This window comes from Mobula birostris, chromosome 18, assembly GCF_030028105.1.
Source record: "Mobula birostris isolate sMobBir1 chromosome 18, sMobBir1.hap1, whole genome shotgun sequence".
Lineage (NCBI taxonomy): Eukaryota > Metazoa > Chordata > Chondrichthyes > Myliobatiformes > Myliobatidae > Mobula > Mobula birostris.
The window spans coordinates 34,010,732-34,027,122 of record NC_092387.1 but is presented as its reverse complement, the minus strand read 5'-3'; the positions used below and the strand labels follow the sequence as shown (position 1 = coordinate 34,027,122).

At 41.1% G+C, this 16,391-nt stretch overlaps 1 long non-coding RNA gene across 1 annotated transcript in view; it reads right to left on the bottom strand.

Annotated features, from left to right (window-relative positions):
• Window positions 1-8,084, bottom strand: part of LOC140211823 (uncharacterized) — a 75,297-nt gene extending 67,213 nt beyond the window's left edge. Inside the window, exon 1 of the long non-coding RNA XR_011889597.1 lies at window positions 8,024-8,084. This is a non-coding gene — a long non-coding RNA (uncharacterized lncRNA). The remainder of the gene's footprint in view (window positions 1-8,023) is intronic.
• Between the last annotated feature and the right edge of the window lie 8,307 nt (window positions 8,085-16,391).

Here is a 16,391-nt window from a genome sequence, read left to right as displayed (position 1 = left end):
ATTAGCTTGAATATAGGAAGTAATTTTAGTCTTCCAGAAGGGGAAGATTAGGGTTAGATGGGAAGCCAATGTAAAAATAAATTGACTTAAAGCAAGAAGTTTATAGAATCTCTTCAACCTGTTTTGTTCATGTTGACAGTCGTCATCTCATTTGCCTATATCCCTCTAAACAAAGGTAACCAGCCTTTTTGATGCCATGGACCCCCTACCATTAACCAAGGGGCCCATGAACCACAGATTTGGAACCCCTGCTCGAAACCTCTCCTATCCATGTATTATCCAAATACCTTTTAAATGTTATCATACCTACTTCAACCACTTCCTCTAGCAGCTTGTTTCATATACACACCACACTCTGCATGAAGAAGTTACCTCTCAGTTCCTTTTTAAATCTTTCCCTCTGACTTTAAGCCTATGTGTTATACTTGTTTATTCCCTAACCCTGGGGAAAGAGTCTGTGTGGGCCAATTTCAATGTGTATGAAATGTCAGGATACAAGCAACCTATCCAAAGCAACTGCAGATTTCTGGGTTTTTCTGTGCTGCATATACTTGTCTGTCAGTAAATCCAGGAGAGTCTGGATAGTCGGCATTGTTTTTTGTCGAGCAGAAGAGGCTAAGGGGGGGGGGGGTTCCTGATGCAGGTGTATACAATTACGTGAAGCATAGAAAAGCTCAGGTTCCTTAAGGCTGTTATAGCCAAGGGTGGAAGTGGGAATAATTTCCCACTACCTACTAAATGCTCCCAATGGCATACATCTCAAATAGCCTCTGACAATCAAGTCCAACACCTGGTCTGCATTTATAGCTTAGCTACTAAGCCTAGTGGAACCGTGTCTACTGACAGAAGAATGGAAAAAAGTAGATTACTGGCGCCTTAAAGCCTGTCGCTTCAAGAAGAAGGGGCTGATCGGCTGTGGTTGGCATTTCATCTAGGAGAAGGAAAACTCTGATCTCAAATTTCCACTGCCTTGCGGCTACACCCACTTGTGGGGAAGTCTTTGGGAAATTACAGAGCTGGAGTCCCTAAGGCAGTCCTACATTGATTTCAGTGCTGACTGGCGACTCCTGTGACATCGCTGGTGCCAAACTGTATCAGTCTCTGCTGTTTCTTTGGATTCATCAGGTGTGTGAAGAGGAGGAGCCTTGCCACGTAGACAACAGCTCGCTTTCCATATTGTACTGACCCAGACTGCATACTGGCTTGGCTATCATATGGACATCTGGGATGCAACATCCATGGTCGACCTTGACCAACTATGGGCCTCAAGGTAAGCTCGATAGCTGGAAGCAATCCAAAACCAGAAACAGGTTTAGAGTAAGTGTGAAGAAGTTTAGAGAGAATCTGAGGAAGAATCCATTCACCCAAAGGGTGGTTGGAATTTAGAACGCACTACCTGAAGGGACGGTGGAGGTAGAACCTCTCACAACATTGAAGAAGCATCTAGATGAAAGCACGAATCTTCAAGGCTTAGAAACCTGTAGTCCAAATTTCCGTAGATGCTGGCCTGCTGAGTTTCTCCAGCATTTTGTGTGTGTTGCTCGAACTTCCAGCATTTGCAGATTTTCTCTTGTTTGAGGCCAAATAGAGTTAGTATTGATGGTCAGCATGGACATGGTGGTCCAAAGGGCCTTTTTCTGTGCTCAGTGACTCTGGACTCCACAATTATACAACAATTCTCATCAATTTCAGGTTAAAATTTTGGGAGGATGACAAGGCATCAGATAGAATGCAGGAATGAGTGTTGGGGTGGGGGCATTCGGGAAAGATTGGAAAAAATGTGGTTGCTTCCTCCTCAAGGTAAAAAGAAGATTTAATAGAAGTGTTCAAAATCATGCATGGTTTTGGTCAGGTAGTTTAAGACGAAATTAAGGGCAAATTAACAGAAAGCATTGATACTGATATAAAGAGCCAGGAGCATGAGGAAATGTGTTTTGAACATCAAGTGTTTTCATCATGATCGTTCTACTTGAAGGGCTAAAGAGCCAAATTTAAATAACCTTTAAAAGAAACTTGTATAAATACCTGGAAGGAGGAAACTATGAACGATTGTGGTGACTGGTCAAGAAGTGGAAGTTTTTGTCTGGCTAGGTCTTTCACGAGCTGGCACAAGCCAAATGGATCAAATGGCCTCTGTCTGTGCTGCAACCTAGCAGAATGGAAAGACTCTATCAAAAACAAGAAGGCATAGATTTAACGCACGAGAAAAGAGTTTTAAAGGGGCTGTGGGTGGTAAGTTTTTTCTTACATAGAGAGTTGCTGATATATGGACTGCAATGGCAGATGATGCAGTGGAGTCAGACACTATCACTACATTTAAGAGTGTAGAACATAGAACAGTGCAGGACCTTTGTCCCAAGATGTTGTGTTCATCTATATAAACCTACACTATAATCTATCTAAACCTTCCCTCCTACACAGACCACAGCCCTCCATTTTCTAGCTTCCATCTACCTATCTATGAGTCTCTTAAATGGTCCTATGTATCAGCTTCTTCTACCAAACCTGGCAGTGCATTCCAGATGATTATCAATTTCTGTGGAAAAAAAAACATACCGTGCACATTGTCCACTCACTATAAACAAATGTCCAGTGGTAATGGCATTGCCACCATAGGAAAAAGATATTGGCTATTCACTCAGTCTATGCCTCTCATAATCTTATACACCTCTATCAAGTTGTCTCTCATCCTCAATTACTCTAAAAGAGAACTGCCCGAGCTTGCTCAATCTTTCCTCATTAGACATGTTCTCAAATCCAGGCAGTATTCCGGTAAATTTGGCTCTGCACCCTCTATAAAGCTTTAAGAATTGTTTAGGCAGATACTTGAATAGACAAGGCATTGAAGAGTACAGATCTAATAAGGGTAAATGGGATTTGTGCGGAGGGGCAAAATGGTCGGCAAGGATGTGGTGGGCTGAAGGGCCTGTTTCTGTGCAGAATGACTCTACGATTCAGTGAATCCATGACTCCAGCTGTAGACAATTTCTCCTGCACAGTGAGCCAGCTAATGAAAAGGGAAATGCATTCATTCTCTAAATCATCTGTGAAATGCAATTGGGAACCATTAAAATAGCACCATGAAGGCAGAAAATACTGATTACTTGACAAAATTGATCTAGAATTAAGTCAGGAACTCCAGTTTTAAAGGCCATGGATTGCATTTGGGACTCAGGGAGAGATGTCTGATTATTTATGGAAAACTCTATAAATGTTTAAGAAGAGGAAAGAAGTGGTTTAAAACAGGCAGCACCAAACTGCAATAAAAGGTGTAGGAGATTTGCCATGAGCAGTCTCAGGGTATCTACATCTCCTGCCTCCAGTCCACTATTTCATCCATACTCCTCTGGAGTGTTGGAGGCCTTTCTGCCTCCTACACTCCGAATTATTGAGTTCGTCCAAACCTCTGCTGACCCTTTACTAACTTCAACCCTATTTTCTCTTTCTCTTGCTTATTCATTTCCAAATCCAGTAACAACTTGGTATTAAAATTGTCACTATCGTGGGCAAATTCCTCATAGACATCTTTTAGTGGAACCTCTCCTAAGCCCACAGCACTCTCAGCATAATGTATCCAGTGACTTCTGGTCTCCAGTGTGTCTCCCACTTGTTCTGGGTCACCTTTAACTAGTGACCACTTACTTTGGCTCTGCATTATTGTTGTATGACTATGCTGTGAAGGTGCCTTGGGGGATGTTACAAGGCTGAAGTTGTTCAATGATTTCTTCTCATCGACATTGTTATTTAGAAGTTTGTGGACTTCCCAGCTGTCAGTCATTTAGATGGCCAGTGTGAGAAAAAAGGCCCAAGCATTCTGTGGAGTTAAGTCATCAGTAGAGAACCGTCAACGTATGCCCAGTGAAGGGCCTGGACCAAAAATGTCAACTGTTCCTTTCCGTCCATAGATGCTGCCTGACCTGCAGGGTTCCTCAAGCACTTTGTGTGTGTTTGCTCTAGATTTCCAGTATCTCCTAAAACTCTTGTGTCAACTTATCAATTTGTGAACATCAGCCCACATCGTTCAATCCAATAAAATAGAAGGCAAACTAACAATGCAGAAGATGGTCCCTGAAAGCCCCATGTAACTGTCCAAGGCTTCTTTGAGTATACCTTCCTTTTTGGATATATCTTCTGAGGGTACACCTCTACCTCAGGATTACTAATTCAGCGCTGTGAGAATGCACCACTCTCCGTTACTGCTCTCAGTCAAACGCTATCTTAAGCTAATATATTACCATTTCTTCTGTGTCATTGGGTCAGTATTCTGGAACTACTGGCCCAACATCGACATGGAAGTGAGCGGCACAAGAAAATCTGCGGATACCGGGAGTCTTAAGCAACACACACAAAATGCTGGAGGAAATCAGCACATCATGCAGCATCTATGGAGGGAAATAAACATTTAACATCTTGGGCCAAGACTCTGATATGCTTTGCTGCCTGACTTGCTGAGTTGCTCCAGCATTTTGTGTGTGTTGATTAATATGGGAGACTATTTATTGAAGTTTAATTCACCTCATCTTCTCAAGGGCAATATGCTGGCCTTACTCATAAGGTCCAATGTCCCACGAGTGAACAATCTGAACAATCACATGAAATGCAAAAAGAAAAAACTACATTTACACAGTGCCTATCTTGATCTCCCAATACCTCAAAACACTTCATACCAATGAAGTACTTTGAATTCTAACCAAAATTTTAATGGAAGAAATTCTGTAGCTAAAATAAAAGACAGAACTGCTGGAAACACTCAGCAGGTCAGTCAGTATTGTGGAGAGAGAGAAAAGAAAGTTAATGTTTCAGATCAATGATCATTCATGAGGCTGGCTGTGTCTCTGGTGAAAGGTTATTGATCTCACACATACACTTTGTTTTAATCTCTGCAGGTGCTGACTGTCCAGGAATTTTAGACTTTATCTTAAGTTAGTCAGCTGCAAGTTTATTGCCATGATCACACTCACCCAGGGGTTTACATACCATGAAAGCTAGCTTTATGCAGCAGCAACACAATATATTGCAAACTTAGCAACATCAATTAACCTAAGTTAACGTAAATTCCACATAACTTACACAGCAAAATAAACAAAAAAAAATAACAACGGTGGAGCAAACTGAGGGAAATATAATTGAAGGTAGAGCCGTATCTTCTATATTTAGATAGAACTACAGCATGTTTCAGATTCACAACAACTGCAGTACTTCCGTTACAGTTTCTGTCACCAGTTTAGCCTTCTCATATATGCACATAGATATCTGGTGGCTTTTTTTAGGTGCCTATGGAAGGTAAATGTTAGCCAGAGTGGCTGGATGATGACTGTAGCCCATAGATCAACACAACCACACCTGCAAAGCTAACTGATGCTGGGCTGACTACAATACTCACTCTATTATCGGACCCACTTCTCATCAGTAATCTCACCATAGCTCTGCTGACCTGGGATGAATACAAGCTCAGGTCCTCCTACGGGGTGAATATAACACAGACAGCCATTATCCTGAAAGCAGGGCCGCAGTTGTAACTTATGACCAGACAGGCTCTGATATCGGATTCCACTGGAGCAAGTTCTTTTCTGTCTGTCACATGAACTTTCTTACAAGAATGCTCCGTATTCACCCACATGCCATGAGTTATGGCTAAATGAAATAGTCTTTTTCACCCTGGTGCCTTCCACCCTTCATTCAGCTCCAAATAAAAGTGTCTACTTAAGGATTAATAATGGGATGTTGGACTGATACAGAATATTGAACAGCTATGGAGCAGTGTGATTCTGTACCTGTGCCCACACTGAATCAGAACTTTCTCTCCAGCATCACATAAGGCATTAAGGGTTCTCTGGGAACTGTTACAGCTCTGATAATTGTGCATCCTTCACATATTGTTGCCACAGGTCAGGGAGGATTGCTGTTAACATTCGTGTGTACTGCTTGTGTACATATATGTGTCTGTGCATGTTAATATGTGTATGTTTGCTTATGTATTAGTGTATGTGTTTTGCGATGACCAGCTGCAGGAAAATGATCAGATTACCTGAGTGCTTTAGTGACTATTGTGCTTATTTTTGGACTCAATGGATTGTGTATTTAGAAACATTCCCATTAGAGAAAATACTGGATTGCATTTTAATTTTGCTGACTTCCTTATTTACCTAAATCTTTCCCATGTCTTCACCCTGAGCTGATTTGAGGCACAGGGTGTAGTGTCTGGGATAAAATGACCACACTTTGAAAGCTTGTGACATGTCCAGCCTTCTCCTAAACTGGTGAGTACTTCTCTGTTGCTTGAAAGCATCTCCACTGTTTTGATCTGTTGCAAATAAACTTCCCTTTTCAGCGGGCTAACCAAAATCTGAAGGATTTTTAAGGCAAAGATTGCTGACCCCAGCCTATTGCAAATATTGGACCTGGATCCACTTCTCAGCTTTCAGCTAATGACAACAAACAGTCAACATTATCAAAGCTTCCACCCACCCCAGACCGTCTCTCTTCTCTCCATTCTCATTGGGCAGAAGATACAGCAACACACAGAAAATGTTGCAGGAACTCAGCAGGCCAGGCAACATCAATGGAAAAAAAGTACAGTCGACGATTCAGGCCGGAATCCTCCAGCATTTTTGTGTGTGTTGCTCAGATTTCCAGCATCTGCAGATTTTCTCTTGTTTGTGGGCAGAAGATACAAATGCCTGAAAGCATGTACCACCATGCTCAAGAATAGCTACAGTCACCTAGCATGATAAAATTAACTCTTTACCTCACAAACTACATTAGTATGGCTTTACACCTTATTGACTCTCTGCACTGCACCTTTCCTGTAACTGTAAAACTATTCTGCATTCTGTTATTGTTTTACCTTGTACTGCCTCCATGCTGTGCTATATTGAAAAGATCCATATGGAGGTTATGCAAGATGAGCTTTTCACTGTACCTCAGTATATGTGGCAATAATAAACCTACTCAGCAATAATAAACCAATATTCCAATCTATGTACATTCAGCAGCTGAAAAAACACCCTTGTGGCAAATTGATGAATTCAGAATTCAGCTACAATTTCATTCTCAACAAATTATTTTAGGGAGCGAATGAATTTCAAAAAAAAAGTCTGGCTGCTAATTAAATATAGACTAGAATGAGGCAAAGTAGAAAATAGAAGCAGTGATTTTCACTCACATGCAAAAATACTCAAGAAGGGGATGTAATTGGGAATTACAGACCAGTTAGTCTAACATTGGTAGTGGGAAAAATGCTTGACAGCATTTTATGGCACCCTATCAATGTTCATCTAAAAAGCATAGACGCTGTAAGAGGCAGTCAGCAGGGTTTTAGAAGCAATGGGGTCATGCCTCACTAACCTACTGGAATTCTTTAAAGAAGAAATTACATGAATGAACTGGGGATATCCATGGGATACTTGGGTTTACGGAAGGGATTTGACAAAACTCTGCACTAAAGGTTCGTCAGGTTGTAGACAGACATCAGGTGCTAGGGCTCTGGGTGGTCCAGAGAACTGACCTACAACCTCTGCTAAACTGTGACCACTATGAGATAAATAAAACTACTATGAAATCTGTAAATCTGAAGTAAAAATAGAAAATACTAGAAACACATGTGGTTCATATTTCATCAGCTATACAAGAACATCAGAAGTAGCAGTAGAAAAGGCCGCTCAGCCCATCGACATCCTTCTGCTATCCAGTAAGATCAAAGATGATCCATTACTCCGGTATCCCTTTATTTGCACTATTTCCATATACTTTGTTTGCTTTAATTTCTATTAATCTCTCTCTCTCACTAATAACTGAACTATGATATCCCTCTTGGGTAGACAATTCTAAAATTCACCACCCTCTGGAGAAAGAAATCCTTTCTCATCTCTGAATGTCTGCCCCTTATGTTGAGACAATAATCCAGAGAAAAATCAAATCTACATACAGAATCTCTTATATGTTACAACAAAATCACTGCTAACTCTTCAAAACTCAGGGAAATATAAGCCCAGTCTATCTGATCTCCCCCTGTATAACTAACCTGAAGTAAAGGAGCAAAGCTGGTGAATATTCGCTGCATGCTCTCTGTTGTGACTGTTCTTCTTTATGTAGAAAGAGCAGACTTTTCCACAATACCTCACCAGAGCCCTATATGTTGAGCAAGATGTCTCTACCCTTGACCTCAAATTCACTTATAACAAAGACCAATGTGTTCTTACTTTCTAGATCATCTGCTGCATCTAAACATTAACTTCTGTAAATCATGTGCAAAGATTATAAGGGCCCTCTGAATAACAAGATATCTCAGCATTTCTCCATTTACACAATATTCTCCCTTTTTATTTGTCATCAAAGTGGATAACTTCACAGTTTGTTTTCACACATACAGAAGTTCACCTGCCATTTAGTTACACTGACTTTTCTCTTTATCCTTTTCACAACCTCCACCTTATCAGTGAACTTGGATATATGACTCTTAATTCTCTCATTCAGATCAGTAATATACATAGATGTATGCATCTGGGGCCTTAGTTCCAAAACCTTTGGCATCCCCTTCACCAAGACTAGCCAACTCATAAATGACCCATTTATTCCAACCCTTTTCTTTTCATACATTAACCACAGGACAATTAGATATACAGTATGAGATGAATTAGACCATTCAGCCCATCAAGTTGACTTCACCATTTAATCATGGCTGATTTTGTTATCACCCCCATTCAGGCTTCGTCCCATAACCTTTAAACCCCTTAGAAATCAAGAAGCTATCAATCTCTGCCTTCAATACAACCAATGACTTGGTCTCTGTGGCAACAAATTCCAAAGATTCATCGCTCTCTGACTGATGAAATTCCTCCTCGATCCACAGACTCTTTGATCTAGTACATTCTATAACTTTACTGGACAATTGCAGCCGGACCACATTTTTTGTTTTTTCAGTTCTTGCCTTGAAGTGCTATGTGTTGTAAGCAATGCATTGAATTTCTAAAGGTTGCCATTGCGTGGTTATTTTCATACCTCAATGTAGTTTCTAAAACTTAACAGGGCCAACTTAGGCCTCCTTAGTTAATGTTGTTCCTTAATTTGTGATCCCGTTATTGAACTGAACAATATCACTTTCACTCTTTGTATAAAACTTTATTATATTATGATCAGTGTCCTCTAATGACCCCTTCATTGTCAGATCATCAGTTAAGGTCTTTTACTATGTATGCGATCCCAGATCAAAGCACAGCAGTGCAGGAGGATTACTGCTGCATCACAACTCCAGTGCCCTGGGTTTCATGCTGACCTCTGGTGCTGTCTATGCAGAGTTTACATTTCTCCCTCTGACCACACGGGCTTTCCCCAAGTACTTCAGTTTCCTCCCCTATGGAGAAGACTCAGAGGTTGGGTGGTTAAGTAATCGCTGTTAAAGATTTTGAGAGTGGGCATTCAGTAGGAGAATGGTGGTGGGATTGGCGTGTGAGGGAGAATCGAATAAAGAGAAATAAATTGGGGAATGGGATGATGGGAATGTTTGTAAAGCTGGTGTAGACTCAGTGCAACCAATGACTCCAGAAAGGGGCATCACTGTGGCCTAGTTCATTCTGCTTTCTCACAGCTCCAAGAACTCGTGTTCTGTCCTGGCCTATATGCTTTCTGAATGCTGTTTGTATGCTCTCCCTTTGGCCAAGTGGGCTTTGTCTGGATGCTCCAGCTCCTCCCCACATCTAAAGGTTGTTCTGGCAGAAGGGTAAGTGGCTGCTGTGAATTGCCTTTAATGTAGGGTGATAGGAAAATCAGGGTGGCATTGAGGAGTGTGAGACAGAATAGTAACTGGATGTATGAGGAAGATGACATAGCTCTGAAAGCCAATGTAGACTTGATGAGCTGTATGGACTCCTTTGTAAAGTGTAATATGAAAACAACCTGTACTCTCATTGCTTCCTCAACATAGAGATGAACATTTTCCCCACTCACTGTGAATTCATCTTCTACAGTTTCCCTGTTTATTTTACTCGCACAGTCTATAGATTCTTGAAAATTGCTGCACAAATTGATAAGATTCTTAAGAAAATGTAGACCTTCATTAGTTGGGGGACTGAGTTCAAGAACCACAGAGTAATGTTGCAGCTCTATAAAAACCCTGATTAGACCAGTCTTGGAATATTGAGTTCAGTTTTGGTTGCTTCATTATAGGAAGGATGTGGACGCTTTAGAAAGGATGCGGGGAGATTTAGCAGGATGCTGCCTATCCCAGATTGTATGACTTAAACAGATAGGTTGAGCAAGTTTCTGCACAAAGGAGGATGAGAAAGCAGTGTTCAAGATGATAAGAGACATAGATCAAATAGCCAGAGACTTTTTCACAGGGCAGAAATGGCTAATACTAGGGGGCATAATTTTAAATGGGATTGGAGGGAAGTACAGGGGGATGTAAGATGTAAGTTCTTTACACAGAGAGTGGTGGTTGCATGAACCACCTGCTGAGATGGTGATAGAGGTACATTAGGGGTACTTAAGGAAACCTTGGATAGGCAGATGGAAGATAGAGAAATGGAAGGCTATGTAGGAGGGAAGGGTTAGATTGATCTTTGAGTAGATTAAAAGGTCAGCACAGCATCATGGGCCAAAGGACCTTTACTGTGCTATAATGTTCTATGTTCTAAACCACGTAGTAGATCATTCTATCCACCTGGATCTGAGGGAGATGTTGATTAACGCAGAGTACTGCCTCTGTAACTTAAAATATTAAAAGAATAGCACGTTTCACAACATTTTGATTTCCAAATACTTTTGAGATTTTATGAAGTTTACTCAATATGGTAATAGTGGAAAGAGGGCAGTAACTTTGCACACAGCAAGATCCTGTGTGCAAGTGTATAGATTGTCCTCTGCTTTGAGATGCTGGTTGAGGAGTGAATATTGGCAAGATATATTAGGACATCTCTTGGACATCTTCTCGCTTCAATATTAAGCCAGAAAAATACCCTGGCTTAATGCTTCAGCAGAGTAACACACTCTGCAACATTGCAGCCCACCCTCACAAAATGAAATGGATAAAGAGTTGGGATATAGTGTTCATGTCCTGGAGTGGGGCTTGAACTCACTATCCAAAAGGAGAGAGGTGTCACAGCTGACACCAACAGAACAATGTCATCCATGGTTTTAGACATGCATTTGCTGCTTACTTGAGTGTGCACAGTTCTGGGTATTGTGCCTTCATAAGGAGCTGAATGCTGGAATGTATCTGTACATCTTGATAAAATTGCTGTTGATATGTCTGGAATTGCCAGTAATGGTAAATGTTAAGAACTAGTCACGGATATATAAAAATTAGTTTGTCGGCATTTTTATTTCCTTGTGAAAGGTGAAAGAATTATTAATCTTTTGTTTCTGTTTCAGTCTCCAGGAGACAGTGCAGTGAGAAATGAACAGAGCAACTAATCCTTTCATACGGTAAATTATAATCTGTATCAGATGGCCTGCAGTGAAATGTAGGAGCTGAGGGAGGTCCCTAAATCTCAGACTAATCCCTTCAAATCCTGTCTCCCCGGAGCTCAGCCTAGCAGCAGGCACTCAGTGAGTGAGGGAACGAGCTTCTGAGAATAACCAAGATCGAGGATTCCGCAGCAAACTACCTCATGACACTCGGCTGTACAAAGGCTGCTGACACTGTGTTTGCTGCATCAGCTCCCTCATTTTGTTTAAGAGTAAAAAAAATACTGAATGAGAACAGGAATATGAAAGCACAGTTGACAGTCTCAAGATGGCTTCCAGCCAAGGTCTCATCCTTTCTGAAAGATAAATGTGTCTTTTTTTTTATATAAGACCACAAGACCATAAGACATAGGAGCAGAATTAGGTCATTTGGCCCATTGAGTCTGTCCTGCCATTCCATCATGACTGATTTATTATCCCTCTCAACCACTTTCTTCAGCTTTCTTTCCATAAACCTTACATGCCCCTACTCACCAAGAGCCTATCAACGTCCCCTTTAACTATACTCAATGATTTGGTCTCCACAGCTGTCAGTGGCAAAGACTGGCCCACTATAAGAAACATCCTCTCCATGTCCACTATATATATATATATATATATATATATATCTTTCGATATTTGATAGGTTTCAATGAGACCCCACACCCCATCCTCTCATTCTTCTAAATTTCAGTGAGTACGGGCCCAGAGTCATCAAAAGCTCCTCATACTTTAACCTTTTCATTTCTGGGATCATTTTTGTAAAGCTCTGTGTTGCAATGGGCCTGTGTTGGAGGATGACCTCCCAATTGTTGGTTGGACCTGGATCTGATTCCCAACTTTGTCATGGCCATCCTAAGCATACAAACTGGTGTCAGAATTGAAGGAATCCCTCAGGAGCCAAAGGAGTTAGCAAAATTACAAATGCAAAGGAGGAGCTAATGGCTGATCTAGGGGTAGCGAACCTGTGGCACAAGAGCCTAAGAAAGCACACATACAAATTTTGTTGGCACACAGCGCTACCTCTCATTTCCTTGAACCCTACCTGTAATAACGAAGATACATAGTGATTATTTTTACTGCTAAATGAAGCAGTGAATGATTTTTTACAACCCCAGAGCAGTGAGATGTTTTCACAGCATTATGTCTCATGCTGGTTTGGGGCCAGCTAGAGGGTTGCAAAAACATATGATGTTAGGTGATATGCTTTGAAATTGTCTAAGACCTGGTGTACACATTAGAATCAGATTTAATATCACCGGCATATGTCATGAAATTTGTTGTTTTGCAGCAACAGTACATTGCAATACACACAAATAAAACTATAAGTTACAATGATAAGTGTGTATATATTTATATATTAATAAATTAATAATTAGAGTAAATAAGAAGGGAAAAAGAGGGAAAAATTACTGAAGAAGTGTACGTGGTTTCATTTCCCATTCAGAAATCTGTTGGCAGAGGGGAAGACATTGTTCATGAAATATTCTGTATGTGTCTTCGGGTTCCTATACCTATTCCTTGATGGTAGCAATGAGACAAGGACAGGTCCTGGGTGATGGGGGTCCTTCATGATGGATGTTGCCTTTTTGAGGTATCACCTTTTGAAGGTGTCCAGGATGCTGAGGTGGCTGGTGCCATGATGGAGCTGACTGAGTTTAGAACTTTTTGCAGCTTTTTCTAATCCTGTGCAGTGGCCCCTCCCTACCAAATGGTGACACAACCATTTATAATGCCCTCCAGGGTACATCTGTAGAAATTTATGAGTGTCCTTGGTGACATACCAATTCTCCTCGAACTCCAGATACACGTTGGAAAGCATGGGGCTCATTCTTTTTCATTAAGAACTTCCTACTTACTGTTAATAGCTCATTAATCAATGATAATCTCTGCTTAAAATTACCAGGGCACAAAAGAGAAATTTGTAGAAGATTATTGCCAATTTGGGCACCTCTGCCCTGATCTGTCTCTTCATTAGCAATCATTGATGCAGGGCACCAGATTAGCTGTGTGTATGTTGCATTTTTGTGGCTAACTGATGGTTCTTAGGGTAGGGCCACACCAAACATTCTCTCTGGTCTTTACAGTCCGCAGCTAGTAGAACCTCTGCCTCTCAGCTCTGTTGACCATGGTTCAGTCCTGACTTCGGTTGGTGTCTTTGTGGAGTGTGCATATTCTTCTTGTGACAGCATAGATTTCCTTGGGGACGTCCAGTTTCTTCCCACATCCCATGAATGAAGGGTTAGTAGGTTAATTGTTAACTCTACATTTCCCCAGTTACTGTTACTAGTTTACTGTCAGAATCTGGAGGGAGTTGATGGAAATGTGGGAAGAATAAAATGGGATTAGTATAATTGGGTAGTTGCTATTGGCACAGACCTTGGGGGTGGGGGTGAAAGGACGGTGTCAGTACTCTACAACGATAGATGGCTACCCCATCCTCTGCATCGACCATCTCTTTTGACCATGATCCTTAACATTCTCTTCTCTTGACTGCTTTCCTCTTAGTTATAGAGTCATACAGCACAGAAACAGGACCTTTGGCCTAACTGATCCATGCTGACTTGTATTCAAGCTGGTCTCATTTGCTTGCCTTTGGCCTATAACATTCTAAACCTTTCATATCCATTTCATCATACCTGCCTCAACCACATTCTCTGGCCACTCATTCCATATGCAGACCACCCTGTTGCCTCTCATATTCTTATTAATTCTCCCCACTCTCACCTCCAGCGCTTGATTCCCCAACTCTGGGGAGAAAAGAACAGATGTCATTCATACTATCTATGCCACTCATGAATTGATATATCTCTATAAGATCACCAGTTCTTGCACCTGGCTCTGTAAAGCAGCCCAGCCTGTGGTGTGACATTGAGAGAGGACAAAAATTCAAATGGCCAAGATTATTGGAGATATTCAGCAACTTGTGGGGCTGATGCAGTCTCTGATATCATTTGGATCAACTTCACTTATTAATCAGTGTGTCAATCTCTTGCAACTGTGTGACTCACCCAGTTGACCAGCCAGCATGTGATATATTTACACAATTATCTCATCTGCTGCCTCCTGCACTGAAACTCTCATTACCACTTCCTTCCCATTACTGCCTTCACCATCCTCTGCCCAACATAGCACTCCCTCTCAGGAAGAATGGAATATGATGGGCAAAGTAATAACCACAAGAATCATTTTGTGGATTTCTAATCTCAGACTATTTTCGTCTACGATGATCTAATCACAAAGTTGCATGACCACAACTTTAGTAGCTTAAGGGTGAACTAGTCATTGCAGACTGGGCTGAAGAATGGGTTTCCTTGTTCTCAAAGTTCTTGTACCTCCTCTACCTTCAGAACTGGGTTGGTGGCAAGATCCAATATAAAACTGATAAAGTTCTACTAACCTCATCGATCTACCTACCAATCAATCTGTCTGTCTGTCTTTCTGTTTATCCAGCCTTTCCTTCGTTTTCATGTTGGTTTGTCTATTTCCTAAAGAGTTATAATAATCTACAGTAAGAATTATGTTCATCAGTAATGATGTTTATAAGAAGGATGAAGGATCAAATTGATTCGCCATTTACATATACATGTATTAGGAATTTGCAGTGGTGTGCTGGTGGGACGTGCAATAAAAATAACTTTTAATTATAAAGAATGAAGAATTATATTAAAAATAAAGTTAAAGTTCAAAGTATGGATTTGGAATAAAATGTGCATAAATATATAAACACCAGATTGTATTTACAATGTTATCAGCATTGTAAAAAGTGTATTGAAAGTATTTACAATGTTATGCATTGACTGAAGTAATAGATATGGGGGGGCAGGGCTAACTAGAATGGTTGATCAGAATAACTACCTGGGGAAAGAAATTTTTTAAATGGCATGAAGTTTTTGTTTTAAAAGCCCTATAGCACTTCCCAGAAGGGAGCTGTTGGAAGAGGCAGTTCGTTGGGTGGATAGCGTCTGCAATGAATTTTCCTGCCCACTTCTTTGTCCTGGACACATACAGGTCCTGCAGTGATGGTAGACTGCGGCCAGTGGATGCCGCACCACACCAGGCAGTAATGGCTGAGGTGAGGATGCTCTCTATGATGGCAGTGTAGAATTGCACTAGCATGCTCTGGAGAAGCTGTAATTTTACCAACTGCTTCAAGAAGTACATCCATCTCATCTGAGCTGTTTTGTTAATGAGATATGGTTCTTCCACATGAAGTCCTGCAAAGCAATGATGTCCAGGAACCTGAATGTTGAAATGGTGCTAACTGTAGAGTTGTTCGTGATGAACAGGTGGAGAGGAGTCTCATTTCTCCTACAGTCAAATATGTGTCACCACGCTTTTGAGGGCATTCAGCTCCAAGCTGCTATGATTGTAGTAGTGCACTAGCTGGTTTACTTCCTGATGGCATGTCAATTCATTACCTCTTGTGATTAGTTAAATGACAGTGGTGCTGTCCACAAACCTTATCGGTTTAACTGATAGCTCACTGGAGGTGCAACCATTGGTTAATAGAAAAAATAGGAGCGGGGAGAGAACATACCCTGATGGCACACTGACTACTTCCAGATTAGTTGGAGATGGTGGTGGTCCCATTCCTGTGATTTTTTTGTTCAGGGAGGCAGTGGCTTTGAGTCTGTGTGCTGCTGTTGAAGTTGCTTAGTGTGAGTAACCATGGTGCATCACATAAACAGTGCAGATACTGGAGTTAAAGGTATACTTTCAGGAAGTTTTTAGGATGCCGTCCTTGATGCCATTGAGATTCTCAAGTGTGCTAAAACTAATCCAGGCAAGGGAAGACTGTTGCATTAAGTTTGCTTCAGTGAGTCAGTTGCCATGGCAGACCCGGCTCTTGATCCTTTCTTGTAGCTGTCATATTTATCAAGCTGTTCCATCAAGTTCCTGATCAGTGGGGATGTGTGATGCCACTGAATATCATGAGAAACTGG